Raw genomic sequence first — 12,575 nt, forward strand, 5'->3', positions numbered from 1 at the left:
GTAATAAATGGGCACAGAAGTGAGCCTGAAACATGTTTGAAAGGATAGAACTGAGATTTGTGTGATGATGCACTTTTCCATTGAGCCAGACCCTTTTCCATTTTGTAGACTCCTCATATAGGAGAGCAGAATTGAGGACAATATAGGAGTATCTCATAAAAGCTGAGGCTGAGTTGAAGAGAGAAAAGATGGCATAACTGGTCAGCCACCCCCCCAAAGACACTAACATCAAGTCATCTTCAATTGTAGAATCTTCAAGATGGAGAGGAATTTTGAGAAAAGCACACACATAAGAAAACCATGGCCCCCAAGTTGTAAAAGAGTTCCAAAAGAAACAGACATAAGGTGTGCCAAAAAAAATCATCTCTCCTCTGGTTTAATTCTACAACAGGATGAACTTGGGAAACAGAAGATAAAGCCAGGAAGTAAAAAATTTGGGAAAACTCAAGAGGGATAGCTGACATTTTCTCATGAAGTGAAGACTTCATATCTTAGTCTGCCATTCAGATCAGAGATGAGAAACTTTTAACTAATTGAAGTTCGAAGTTCTTAGTATATAGAGACTCAGGACTTCACCTCATTATGCACTATCTGAGGCTTAGGAATACCTAAGGAACCACCTCTGAATTTATCTCCAAAACAGCCACACAAGTGAGTTTGAATAGAATATGAAAGGAAATGAAGTTACTTTATGACCTACATACCAAAATCAATATGTTTAATCAAAAGGTTGCATTACTGTGCAATCTTCTATGTAAATATTTCTATTTTAAAACAGCACTTTATAACATGCTAGAATTTCCTTTTTATAATTTGGGAAAGTTCATATAGCTTCCTAAAATTTACCCATATTATACAATTAAACTTTTTGAAATTTGGCAATGTGTGTTGTGAAAATTCTATTTATATAATAATAGGACTCTAGTACCACAGTTTCTAAAAGTTACATGTTATTATTTCTGGCCATATGTACACAAACTTTAAAAAATATATTATGCAAGGATCTATAAAATACAGATTTTATTAACAATCTATTATTCTACTGTGCATTGTGAACCACATAAGTGGATGTACAAATATTTGATTTTCAGTTCAGTTTGCATTTATGATGCAACTACAGAGCAAACTCTTTGCAGGAGTATCAATTATTTAAGAAATGTCTTCACAATAGCAGATAATCTATGAGGTAGTCAGTAAATAAAGAAACCCCAGGGATGTGTTCTTCCAGTTTCTGTCTCAGATTCAAGGTATTTATCCAGTTTGCATAGCAGCTGTTTTCAGTATCTCTAACAACAAAGCCATAGATACAAGGTTCTTTGAAGTAGAATTGACTGTCCTTTTACAGAAGATGGGAAACAGCATTTGCATATTTTAATGTTCAAAATAGGAGAAAAGTAGACCTTACTTTCAGATCTATTTCAGGGGAAATGGCTTTTACACAAGATTTGATTATTTTGTTTTGTTAGAATTTTTATAAAATGACATATCTTTACAAATATTTAAGACCTTTTAAGAAAACTTTTGTATAAGATGGATATTCCCTGACTCCAAATTTTAGGTTTCTAAGGACACAGTGAGGGACTTACAGTCTTCAATATTTCTGCTGTGCACATAGTTAATGTCGTGTATTAATTCTTTGAGTGAAAATCCTAATATTAGAAACAATTAAAGAACCAAAGAAAACATCATCTTGGCATAACAATTATTACTTGTTATTTTATTTTTTCCATATTGTATGATTCTTAAAATGAATTTTAGAAATCACTGTGAAATGAAATTTAAGTGTAGTTGATTTTGTTGAGTCTGTCATGTGTATGTTTTTAATAAAATAATATTTCATTAATTCTTTGAGGATTTAATACCATGTATTTTGATCAAACTTCCAGCCTCCCCCCATTCACCCCTCCTCCTTAATGTCCAACACTCCCTGTTCTTGCTTTTTTTATGATCTCTTGCGACTCATTATTTAATATTAACAATTTCACTGCACATGCTCTAGTTTTTCACTCTACTCATTTAACTAATATAATCTAAGCACTGCCAACGCCAAGCACCACTCTAAGCAAAACTAATATGTAGTTTAGAAAAACTAGAGTTTATGCCCTTTGAAAAATGACAGACAAAAACCTCCTCTGTAGGTACATATGTGTAATCCAGAGAATCAAGTGTATGAGGCAGGACAATTGCTTCCAGTTTTGAGCATAGCTAAAAATACAATGCTGGGATACAGTAGATGATGAAACCTGATTCTGTGTCAGTTTGAATAGTTTTAATTTCAGCTCAACCATTTAATATTTTTCTTACTTGAAACAAATTAATTAATCTGGAACTTTTTTCTGTAAGTTTTAATTTAGAAAAAGCCACCAAATTTATAGTGTTACTGGATCACTTCCTATGTGAAGAAACACAAAACAACAATATCTACTGTATCAAAATGCTACCAAATATGATTTTAACTTGTGTTTATTAATTATTTATTCTTGTTTCTCTCAGTATTTGTCTGAATTATGTAATTGCCCCATTTTTTGTGGTGTCCACAGAGGCCGGAAAGTTTTTCCGGTTCTCTGGAACAAGTTACCTGCACTTGGGTTTTGCCACTGGGTGCTGGGACCTGAACATGGGTCCCCTTAAAAAGCAGCAAGTGGTCTTAATCATTGATCTATTTTCTCTGCCCCCCAAATGATCTAAAAGTTAGAAAAATGTATTTTAACACATAGCTATTTTAATATAGAATTTTTTTCAGTTTTGATCTTTATCTTTTTTTAGTAACAACTTATTTAAATTGATAAATTTCTATAATGAAACTTACAAAAAGATAGTAAAATATATGAAATTTTTTTGACAGGATATGTCAATTATTGATTGCATCCAACCCTAGGAAATTTCTCTCATGCTTTTTCCCTCTGTATATTTTAGTTTAAAGCTGTATGACTGCATTGTGGTCAGGTAGTTCTGTATTGATTTTTTGAGGCAGCAAGCTTCCTCTGCCTCTGATGGATCTTTGCCATGTTCCTGGTACACAGTTCACCTGGGTCTCAGGTCTTTGGATTTTTCTTTCAGTCATCACTAAAGCATTTTGTGTCATAGAGTCCATGTTTATATTAACTGTCAGGCAGTTTTGACTGCTTGTATCCACATACATTTACAGTTGTTTCACCATCTTTGTGCTCTCTGCCACAAGGATGTGGGCACAATGTGTGTGTGTGTGTGTGTGTGTGTGTGTGTGTGTGTGTGTGTGTGTGTGTGTACAACTGTTCAAAAACAATGTGTCTCCATGGAATACATACAAAGTTATTTCACACCAAGATGATATATTTTACCCATCTCAATACAATGGATCAAATGAAAGAAATTATTCATCCAGTTTCACACCACCTTTTTTTCTAACAACATTGCCCTCTATTCTTATTATATTGTGTTTGTTTTTTTTTCTTCTGGAGTATAAATATTTTTCCCATGTTTTATCATGTTGGTAAATTTCATTTGTCTTAAATTGTTTGCTTTTATTTTCTTCTGAATTATTACTTAGTTTAATTTTTTTCTCAACCAACTACATCTGATGGAATGTACAGTGATATTGTATATTTGAAATCTGTGTGCCCAGGGATAAATGCCTATTCTTGCTAAGCATCTCATTCAGAATATTTGCTCAGTATTTATCAATTGTTATATAACCCATTTTTTTTTCTTTGAATGTTACAAACAGAAATCCTGGTGATAGTCCTTTGAGTTGGTAGGTGGTTTTTTACTACTAATATCATTAGTGTTGTTGGAAGTAAAACACCAATATGTGTTAGAAGTTTGAAGTCAATATAAATGTATAATCTCTAAGTAGAAATATCGTTTAATTCATTGATTGACCTTAAAATTTAAATATGCATGTGTATCTGACTCCAGACATTTCTGAAACTCCTGTAAGTTCCACTGCATCACTGGTATATTGATACCTAATATATAAATATAAATGTATACATCAACTACATATAAATATATGTGTGAAGGATTTATATCTATCACACACACACACACACACACACACACACACACACACACACACACACGCGCGCACACACTTCAGCACTGTTCTTTGCTTAGTTGTGTGTTTCTTACATTTTCCATCATATCCTACCCAGTCTATCTCTCAATTAAGTGTAGACACTTAAATGTAGTTAGTTCTCCTTGTGGCACACTGGGAATCAGGTGTGATTTTTCTAATGCTCTTCCCAAGGAAAAACTATTTGTGGGGTGTAAACCACTGGGTACATGAGCTACTAATTGCCCTTAAATCCTATAAAGGCCTACAATGTGTTTTAGTATTATTCTGTATGCATTCGAATGTCCTCATGCTCCAAAAAGACTCATATCTTAACTCTTATTGCCTTGTTCTCATATAAATGTATAGCTTCTGTAAGTTACAAATTCCACTTAAAAGAGAGCTGTATTCTCAAAATCACCTGCCCATAGATTATCGTTCCTTTCCGGGCCCATCCACATGTCCCCAACCTCCATGCTGTGGCCTCATCTTTAAAAACCAGGATCATATTACATTGCTTCAGGTCAAACTTGATCATTGTCCCTATGTTCAAGGGCCTTCTGGACATTTTAGTTTTTTTTATTTTTTTATTTTTTTCCATGTATTCACACTCCATCTTGAACTTGTGCCTAGTATAGTAATTTAAGCCCTCTTAAATTGGAGACAGAATCCTGGTCCTGAAGTGCAGTACAACTATGCAAATTTCCAGGAAATATTACTTAATATTCATGCACATGATTTTTTTATTAGAAAATATCAAATACAGATTATTTACTATATTTTGGAGAGGTGTTTAAATGTGATAACCTTGCCTAAATCTCTCTAATAAACTTTAAATGTAACTCAGAAAAACACAATGTGATTTTGGCTTCTTCATAAACATCTTGATATTCTCTTTTGTAAGTCTATAACGCTTCTAGGATTGTTCTTTTGCTGTAATTTGTAATGAATTTTCTGTGTAGGCCACGGGTAGGGTTCCTTGAGTGTTCACAGATCAAATGCTATGAAAAAATAGGTACAAAGACAAGCCCTAGCTTATAAATGGAAAACACATGAATTGTGACCAACTTAATTATTTTATCTGTAGAGTACAATATTCAGAAGAAAATACATCAAAATTGCTTGTTCAATTGAATTCTTTGGCAATTCATGATGCTATTATTTCAAGATTTGTTTTTTGGCCTAAGATAAAAAACTGGAAAATAAATAACACTGATAAAACAAAACATATTGAAGGTTGGTGCAAGGCAGCAATTTAAATTTAGATGAGGATTTAATATATAGTCTATTAATTAATATATAAGTAACTTTTCTTATTATTTAGAAAATAATATTAGTGTGTATAGAACTTAATGAACTTTTAAAACACAAAAGATAACTGCTATAGCCCGATTTAAAAATTATGTTTGCCTGAATGAAATATCTATACTAACAGAGAGAACCACTATGGGGTTAAGGAGAAACCTGGTGCTAGGGAAATACCTCCAAAATCCACAAGGATGACCCAAAGACCGCAAATAAGACTGCGAGCAATAGCAACGAGAGTGCCTGAACTGGCCTTCCCCATAATCAGATTAGTGAATCCCCAAACTATAAACATAAAATAATTGATGGAACCAGATTCACAGATCCACAAACAAGAACAAACCTGAACTCTTGGAATCTCTTCAAAGAGAAGGAGGATATGATATATGAGTAAGGGAGGTCAAGATCATGATGGAAAAAAAAAATCTAGAGACAGATGAATCAAGCTCATGAAAACTCATGAATTCTAGATGAACTGTAGGGCCTCCATGGGACTGAATGAGGCATTTTGTATTTAGGAAACAGTTGTGAGATTGGACTAGCTAAGTAGCCCTTGGCAGTAGGACCAGAAACTAGATTAATGCACGTGAAACCTGGGAACTTTATTGACTTTCAACTTCTAGTGTTTTGTGAATACAAAATCACCATATGATCAAAATTCTCTTCAGTTATGTGTCATCACATGCTTCATTTTCTTTTCCTATTATTCCTACTGGCAAAACTTCAAAATTTGTTAGAAGCTTTTATTTGAATGTCTAGTAGTTGCTCAGAGATTCAACAACAACACAACAACAACAACAACAACAAATGTCTGATATTAAAGTCTTGCCAGTAAGTTTAGAAGTCCTCTTGTTTACTCTTATTTCTCAATATTGTTGGAAAAAGTACTAGTACTACCTTTTTTTAAAAAGTTGAATTTATATATTACCATTTGGCTAAGATTATGAATATTTTCTAGAAACATTATGGTTGTATATTGGGGATCTCATATATAATATAATCTTCAATGGGGATAATCTGACTTTGGCATTTCCTATTTGTAGCCTTTTAATTTCTCTCTCTTTTTTCTGTCTCTATCTCCTTCCACACACACTACACTGCAAAAGAGTGGGGATAATGAACAAGCCTATATCTTTCCTAATTTAATGTTTCTTGTGTGTTTTCTGTATTTTTATGATGTCAGCTGTGGAGCTGTAATATATAGCTTTCAGGACGTTGAGGAACGTTCTTTCTAGTCCTACTTCCTATGAAACTTTTTATTAAAAATCATAATGTATTTGTTAAAGATATTTTCTTTTATCTATGGTGATTTTCTTGCGATATTTTCTTCCCTGCAACCAATTCATATGTTTTGATATCTTGTCTTTCTGTCTTCTAAACTTTCTTCAATTTGAAGAAAACAAATGGAAGTAATACCATTATGGTATAGAAAACTTGTTTATATAAGCATACTTTATAATCTTCTATGTGCTGAGCTCTAAAATTTAGGTGTCACCATGAAAATTTTTATTGTTTTCCAGTAATCAGAATCTTTGAACTGGCTTCCTTAAACAACATCTCTTGAGTTTGAAACCAAATGTACTGACTGAGTCAGGGAATTAGAGCCAAACAGTATAGAAGTTCTTAGCAAGGACCATGGAGTGCTGGAGAAAACTTTAGTATGAAAAATTACTTCAGGTGGCTGGCAGAAAGAGTTATTGTTACAAATGGCGCCCACGTGGTTTTACAAACTTCCACATAAAAACTTCACAAAAGCTCAAAAAGGGATTTTAGAAGCAAAAGAACTGAGACAAGCATGACTTCTTGGCAAAAGCATTTTCTCAGCTTTTCTCTGTTTTGCTAGACACAAGCAGAGACTCAACTGGCTTCCTTAAGGGAGGTTTCCTGAGTCAGCATAAGTAAAAAAAAAAAAAAACACAGGGCTCTCTTAAGAGGCTCTGCTAACAATTAAGTTGTATGTACCAGCAGCTGGCAGTGGCAGTGACTACATCTCCAAGCAGCATGCTCTTTGATGGCAGCATAGACCAAGGTGGTGAGAAAAACTCTCAGTGCTGGCGATAAACATAACTCCAGCATCTTGGAAAGACAGTGGCTAAAACATCTGATGCTTTAATTTTAGCAATGTTGTTTAGCAGATAAAAGACTGTATGGCCAAAAAAGATAAAGATTTACAGTAAAGACAGATTCAGATGAAGAAAAACCTCTAAAGGTTTACAATGTGTTTAAAAATATACATAGGCTTGTGAGACTAAAGAAACTGGGTAAAGTAATTGAAATAAGGAGGAAGAAAGGAAGGAAGGAGGAAGGAAGGAAGGAAGGGGAGAGAAGGAAGAGAGAGAGAGAGCGAGAGAGAGAGAGAGAGAGAGAGAGAGAGAGAGAGAGAGAGAGAGAGAGAGAGAGAGAGAGCTGGGTGGTGGTGGTGATGTATGCCTTTAATCCCAGCATTCCAGAAGCAGAGACAGGTGGATTTTCACAGAGAAACCCTGTCTCAGGGGAAAAAAGGAAGTAAAAGAAATAGAATAATAAAAAGCCAGGTAAAGATGGAAAATACACAGAGAGTCTGGATACTATATGTTATACTGTTGCTTTAAATTGTTTGATTCCCGAGGAAAGAGCTACAGCTGCTAAAATAAATTTGATTATAGGTGCTGCTAAATTAATCCCACTTACACATTTTAAAAATGCTTTGACTTCTACATTTAAAAATAAGGACAAGTTACTTAGGAAAAAGAGTTTTTGCTTATGTTTCCACAGAAAATGTAAAGCTATTGATTCCTCCCAGACTAATATGGTTTGATGAAGCAAGACCCTCTGAAACAGTGTCCCATGTGATCCAACATCTGAAACAGCTAAGATGATACAGCCTTACAGACTACAAAATCAAGGACCTGGCCAGGTTTCTGTGTTTTATCATGATCCCCATTGTATGGACATTGCCCCCAACCACCAGGAAGAAGTTTGGAATGAACGACACTAATCAGTCTGTCAGATCTAATCATTAAGTTTTTATTTAATCATGACTAATAACAATGCGTAATCAGTCAACCCTGTAAAGAATGACAACATTCATAACCCTCCAAATGACCAAAAAGCCACCCAACCCACCTCTTCCAAATGTGGGGATTGTGTTTTCTAGACTATTTCCTGTTGTCTGGGGATGTTGGAATCTTCAAGGGACCCTGAACATTTTAAGATAATTATTAAGTCCTGGCCAAAATAGTATGTGAGGCTCGACCATCACACACAACAGCCTTGAGGCTGTTCTTAACATAGAACTCGAGGAAACTTCAACATAGGTAATCTGAGATGCTGGATTACCTAGGCTACTCATTTTTGTGGATATCTGGTCCCCTTGCTCTGACAACACATAAACTTCCAATGGTAACATACATATCTGTATTAACATAAGTGTGGACTGTGCATTGTAAAGAGCCAGTCAGAGATTATTTTCTGTTTTATATTTGAGCAGGTAAAATATATGCCATCTGTCTTATAGTTTTTCCAAGTCAACATTTTTATGTCTGTATACAGAATTTGCAGGGGGTTTTTGGCAATCAAATCTGTTTGTTCTCTGTGGAAACAAAAGCATAACCTCTACACCAATGCAACATATTTTTACTTATATTTTAAATTCATATAATTTTTAAATATAATGTTTAAATTAGCATTTTCCACAATCTAATGTTGCAGCGGGTATTGTTCAGTCATCAAAAATTAAAAAGTCAACAAAACACTATATAGAATACAGACTGTTTATTTTCCATATTTATATAGCATGATATTTTTATTACTTTACTTTCTCTTTAAAGGCTTTATTATTTTTAAACTTCTTATTTATTTTTGTGATTGTCTATACCCTTTCCCTTTTTTTTTCTTAAACCTATGCACATTGTTAAACACATTGTACCCTTTTTAGGGGTATTCATTTTTCAGTGTGAACCTGCTTTACTTCATATCTGTAACCATTTATGTGTGCATGAGAAAAATCTTAAACTCTCAAGCAGCTTAGCTCATGGTTCACTGACAGCTAAATACCTCAGGCAGCAGCCTGGAGACATGTCTCTGTACCACAACCTACATGAGAAACTACAGATTAGGAAGAAAAATTGGTTCCATTTTTCGGTGTTTGGAACATTTTTTTTTTTTAGCTTTCTCTGGTCTTATCTGGAAGTGCCTGCCCCCACAATAGAAAGCTTTGTAGGTGGATTTTTCATCAGGGCCATTTCATCAGAGACTTATTATTATATTATGAAAGCTTGGCAGATAGCATAGGCTTGTTTCTAACTAGCTTTTATAACATAAACTAACCCATATCTTTTAGTCCACATTCTTTTTGTGGTTCAGGTACCCTTACTCTCTACTGCCCATGCTGCTTCCTTTCCATCTGGTTGTCGACTCCAGCTTCTTCACCCAGTGTCCTCTGTACCTGGAAATCCTGTCTAGCTACTGGCCATTTAGCTTTTTATTAAATCAATCAGAGTGATAAATCTTCACAGTGCACAAAAAGATTATTCTACAGCAACTATTGAATATTTGTCTTATCTATGAATATGCACATGGGAATATACAACTAAAATATCCTCATAGAGCATACAGACACAAGCAGACACAAGCAGGATTTAATTCCTTTGCAGCTGGTATTACAAACTATTGTGAAGTGGCAACTTCATTACTCAGAATCTAACATAGGTATTCTTCATTGACAGTCTGTGCTTGCTACTATTGTGCCATCTCTTCCACAATAGGGCTAGTGTTATGAAAATTAAACTTAATTGAATTCAATAACATCAGTGACACAACAGAAAATATGATAAAATGCTTTGCTTCTAAGTGGATACCAACCAAATAGCCTCAGAACATGAATAAGTTGTATGTGGGGAGGGTAATATATAAAACAATGGAAGAAAGAAATGTTGACAGGAATCGACCCATGAAAAGAGAGATGTTTAAAATAAAATTTATGATTTGCATATTTCTATATTTTTCTGGGTACTGATTTAGAACTGTGTTTGTCTACACACCACTGATAAGCCAGAAAACAAGGATCCAGATGAAGGACAAAAATATATCTGTTTCTAAGAGTATGCATATGCAAAATGAATATATTAGAATGAGAAAGCTTGCTGGTCGGTGATGGTATATTCCTTTAGTACCAGCACTTGGGAGGTTGACCCAGGCAGATCTCTGTGAGGTGGAGACCAGCTTGCTCTTTTCATTAATATTTTTCTCTCATAAACCTCAGAATAAAATGTGCAGGTTTACAAATGAAAGCTTCATTTCCCCTTACAGATTTCTACTTATAGATTTCCCTTTAAATGTAAATGCACATTCACTCTTGTGCACAAACACACACCCGCCCAAAAAGTAAAGTCCTATATTTCTTTATTTTAGAATGCAAAACTTATTAGGAAATAAGTTATGTAGAATTGTAGGGGATGTTGTAGCCATGCCTGCTTAGGGGCTGCCTACAGGTGTGCCTGACCAAGCCTGCCAGGGCATGGTCAAGGTGACATAGGGAAATTTTAAGACTGAGGGATGCTCACATGACAGCGTGCTGCTTTCACTTTCATCTTTGGCTTGCTGCCGGCTGGCTCGCTTTGTAAGTAAAGCTTTTCCGCATTAAATTCCCTTGTACTTTTACCTGGCTCCATATTGGTAATTTCCCACATTATACAATCACTAATTGTTTAATCTGTAAAAGGTGTCCCTCAGAGTAGAAACCTGTTGTCAATATCATGAACATCACAAGGAGAAGGGAGTTGCAAGGAGAGATGTTCATAGGACTCTAGAACTTATGGGAAGCTTAAAGCAGGACTGAAGCTGCAGGACCAAAATCCAAAGTATGTTAGATATTGTTAGAGGAAAATTTGGAGAGCTTGGCCATTAGATACTATGTTGTTATTGTTACTTTATAGTTTTCATTGTCATGGTTATTATGATCATTATAATTATTTTTACTGACTGGAAGTCTGGTGAAATACCCATGTGTTATTTCCAGCCTTCCAGTATGCCTCACTGTATGCCCAAGTATGCCCAAGAAAATGAGCATATACCCTTCTTAAAGTCACCAGCACTCAATTTTCAGTAAAATCTTAATTTTTCTTCAAATCACTCAATTGTGTATGTATCCACATATATTTCTGCAGTCCATATATATTTGCTTGTTCTGCTTTTAATCTCAGACCTTTGCCTTGTGACATCATCATGAAGAGCTACACAGCAACTCACAATTCTGAGTGGGTTTTCTCATACTGATGACATCTCTCTAGAAGCTGTCTGCCATCCTTTCCCTTCTGTTCCTTGCACATTTCTGATTCTTGTGTATGGGCGTCTCACAGGATTCAGGAAGTTAGGGGACAATAACATCCACACAAGAAATCTCAAAAGAGAAAGGATAGGAACTCATGAATAAACGCATTTTTTCTAGGTTCTCAGAGGGACAGTTCGACAAAGTATTTTACTTGTCTGTGGAATTTCTCATGCTGAATCTTAATTACCAGTAGTTGTGACCAATTTAATACATTTCTGACATTGCTTTCATTCCAGGTTTTTCCATTAGGGTATATGCTAATTATTGAGTACTTGTGAATTCACATGGAATACTTTACACAGTAACCCTTTTCAGATGTATTTTGGTGATGTATTTTGGATTTTGAAATCCAAGGCTCAGTTTTTTGTTGCTTGTTAGAGAGATGCTTGATATTCAACCTGTATATTTTTGTCTTTTACATGTTTATTTAAATACATCAGATGTTATCTCATCTATAGAAATAGTAATATAATGGGAGTATTTCCTACTTTTGTATTAAATTCTAAACAATGACTCTTGGTATTTTTAGAAATCTTTCTTTTATTGTTTTTTTGATTTGTCTTCCACATTAAAAAAATCAACCTGTGTAATACACAGTTTTGAGTCATGCACAATGGTATGACTATTGTAATAAAATATTTAAATTGCCCAAGAAAAATGCAAGCTATGAAAAAGCCTGTTCACCCAAAATGGTATTTCTATTTGTATTATTTTCTTTCCTGTCCTGTAGTCATCTCACAGTCACAGGCATGGGAATGTATTTACATTTTCAACAATGCAGATTCATTCACACTGTGATGTTTCAGGCATTAACAGCAAAACATGAACACACTGTTCCAGTGCTCCACATTGCAACTCCTTTATATGTGGCTTGCACCTGTGGCAGAATCACAGTGCAGTGTGTGCACTGCTGATAGATTTAATTTA

Source organism: Cricetulus griseus, assembly GCF_003668045.3.
Source record: "Cricetulus griseus strain 17A/GY chromosome 1 unlocalized genomic scaffold, alternate assembly CriGri-PICRH-1.0 chr1_0, whole genome shotgun sequence".
Taxonomy (NCBI): Eukaryota; Metazoa; Chordata; class Mammalia; order Rodentia; family Cricetidae; genus Cricetulus; species Cricetulus griseus.